The sequence below is a fragment of the Doryrhamphus excisus genome, chromosome 15 (assembly GCF_030265055.1).
Source record: "Doryrhamphus excisus isolate RoL2022-K1 chromosome 15, RoL_Dexc_1.0, whole genome shotgun sequence".
NCBI classification, from domain to species: Eukaryota; Metazoa; Chordata; class Actinopteri; order Syngnathiformes; family Syngnathidae; genus Doryrhamphus; species Doryrhamphus excisus.
The window spans coordinates 9,307,817-9,311,386 of NC_080480.1; positions in this window are offsets into that span (position 1 = coordinate 9,307,817).

Genomic DNA, 3,570 nt, shown 5'->3' on the forward strand with positions numbered 1-3,570 from the left:
CACAGTCAGGACATCTCCGCTTGGGCATCTCCGGGGACTCCGGTTTCCTCCCACATTCCAAAAACATGCTAGGTTAATTGGCGACTTCAAATTGTCCATAGGTATGAATGTTAGTGTGAATGGTTGTTTGTCTCTATGTGCCCTGTGATTGGCTGGCGATCAGTCCAGGGTGTACCCCGCCTCTTGCCCGAAGACAGCTGGCTCCAGCACCATGAAATAAAGGCAAACAAATCTGGTTGTATGACATTTTACACTTGAATGAATAATTGCTGTAGTATGCAAGCTTTTCTTTTCAATTTTACATGCAAAATGAATATAGCAGTACTGTATAACTGTCTAGTAAGCTATATGTTATTTACATAGATTTTCCAGAACAATAATCTTTTGGTACTGCTTTGGTATGCCTTCTTTTACTGCACTGTACTACTGTACTGTTAAAATGGCAAATGTTTGTGGTATTTCCGGGCTCCATGGATGCTGTGGTTTGAGAGCAGATAACGCCAACAGGATCAACAAGATGATCAGGTACTACAATCCTGCTCTAGGGGTGGAGTATCACAGTAACCTTGGTTCAAACACTGTGGATTGTTCAGTCTTGTCACAAACGTTTAATCATATAAACAACAAGTGCATAATAGTTTTCAGCTCAAACCCCAAATATGAAATGTGGATGTTTCTGGACCTATCTACTGTATGTCTATATATCTAGATATAGATATATATACATACATAGGTACACCTTAATGAGGTTTTAAGTTTTAAGTAGCAAGAAAAGTAAAAGCAAGAAAGTGGTTAGCGCGCAGGCCTCACAGCTACACTCAGAGAAAAATATGTTGAGTGAACATATCTATTAAGTATTGGTGTTACCATTACAATGTTTAAATCCAACTTAATTTGTATAGGTTGTTTTAACATATTTACTAAAGTAGAAGCTGAATTATTTTCCTTTTGTTACATTAATGTCTATATGATTATGGGTATCTTATTTTTACAGGGTAGGTACAGCTACAATTTTAAAAGGTAAAATAACACCAGTTATTTAATCCTGACTTGACAAAACTTAAAGTTCAGTCAACAAAAAGTTAAACTGAGACAAAACTTTTTAAAAGGAAAATAAACCCTAAAATAGTACTTATTTGGAAAAAGACCACAAAACAGACTTGATTTGTAAAATGACTGTATTCTTCAAACAGGCAAACAATGACAGACAAAAATGCATATCTTGACTTGATTGCCGCTACATTTATGAACTTAAAGTACTTTGTCATGAACCTGAGACTGGCTGATGACACGCTCTCTTCGCAGCAACTCTTTGGTTTGATGAAGCTGAAGAACCAGTCCCTTTCACAGGTGGATGGCAGATGTAACAGGAGACCCTTGTAGTTTGTGACACAGGACATCTTCACAGTATCAAGTTCCTGGAATAAATTGAGACAAGAGTGAGAACAGGTCAGGTTTGTTTCGTGACTAACAATCAAAGCAACACATGTCAAAGGTTAATAAAAAAGCTTAAATAATACATAATCATGCGGTTTTTATGAACGTTTCCTCACAGTCTGACATACTTCTTAAATAAAAAAATGAAGGCTGTTCCATAAAAATTAAAATAACAGTACTTGAAAAATGAGCTTTACTGCTTTGAAAAATATTTCATATTTGTTGCAATAATTGGGATTATACAAATAACTGCCTAAAGAAACATCACCATAAACATATTTGTTCAGAAAATGCATAGAGGATCACACCATTCATACACCCACACAAATTAACATTAATATTTGATTACACATTTTTGAGGATGAAAAAACCTTACAAGGAGCAGGGATTTTTCATTCTGCATAATATGACTGTATAATCTGGGGGGGTCCATCATGATCTGGGGTGCTTTTTCATTAAGTGGAACACTGGAGCTTCAGGTGTTACAGAGTCGTCAAATGGTGATTGGTTGTGTGCAAATGTTGCAGCGGGCATCCCTCATGACCGAGGGCCCGCGTCTGTGTGGTAACAGCTGGGGTTTTCAACAGGGCAACGCTGCAGTTCACAATACTGGCTTGACCAAGGACTTCTACAGGGAATAACATCACTCTTTTGGACCATCCCGCATGTTCCTCTGATTTAAATCCTATAGAGAACATTTGGGGATGGATGGCAAGGGAAGTTTATGAAAATGGCCATCCAACCAATTTTTGAAGGGATTAGCAAAAACGATAGAGCTACTCATAACTGAGTCCTACTGAGAAATGCTTTTGGAGAGTTTTGGGCAATTTCTGGCAGTATATACTGCCACTGTATTTATAAATGAATGAAAACATTGTGGCAAAAATGTGGCTGCTTGATAGCTCAAAACAGGTGTGTACAAGTGTATGTATGTTTTTTTTACACCTGTGTTTATTCATTCATTTCATCTGTCTATTTATTGTAACTCGTTTCGCTTTCTATATATTATTCTTTTCTATTAATTGTCATTTTATTATTCACGTATCATTTTATGTTTTCATTCATATTTATCATTTATATGTTTTAGCGTATGTGTCCTGTGATTGGCTGGCGACCAGTCCAGGGTGTACCCTCTCACCCGAAGACAGCTGGGATAGGCTCCAGCACCCCCGCGACCCTCGTGAAGAAAAAGCGGTAGAAAATGAATGAATGAATGAATGAATGATTTTTCTTTACTTTTGCCTTCATCGCTACATAAGCTTCTATGAGTTTTTCCTAATATTTGCTTATTTATTCATTTATTTCTCTTTTCTTTAATTTGTCTCATTTTCTATTAATTGATCAATCTTTACTTATTCTTATTTCATCTACTTATTCATATATTTCTTTTCCTTTCCCAGTGAAAACGGAAGTTGGACGTTATCGTATTTTGTATCAATATGATAACTTGGCCGCCATGCCGGACTTGACATGCGCGCGCGCACACACACACACACACACACTCACACTCACTCACACAGTTTGCATTACATAACACAGTAACCTCGATTTATTTTCGTTATTAATTCCAAAATGAATCATCAATGCCATAATTACCCCATTAAGAAGATGCGACGTCTTCACTCCACCTGACTGTCTTTTTCAGGCGTGACGTCAGCATTGCCAGCGTGGAAAGCACGTCCATCTATACCAGGAAGTAGTGATGGGAAACTCGATTTCTTTTACTGACTCGAGCTTTTATGAAACACTCAGTGAATTGGGTATAGGGAAGCAGAAGCACGCCCGCGACCCTCGTAGGATAAGCGGTAGAAAATTAATTAATTAATGAATTAATTAATGAAAATCGCACATATGCCACATGTTATGTCAGCCTAGCCTTTTCTGCTCGATATCCGCGAGTCATGAAATTTGTGTTTGCGGCGTACAAACTGTGAGTGTAACTCGAGTCCTTTGGGTGTACTAATACATTTATTCAAATGCAGTTTGATAAACCGTCGCACAGTTAGTTGCATCTTTATAGGTTTCATTATCTGGTAGTAGTGTGGTGAGTGAGTGAACGAGTTAACTGAGACGAGTACCAGTGCAACAGTGCAGTGACAGTGCAAAAACTCATGCGATTTCAACAGCTCGTTC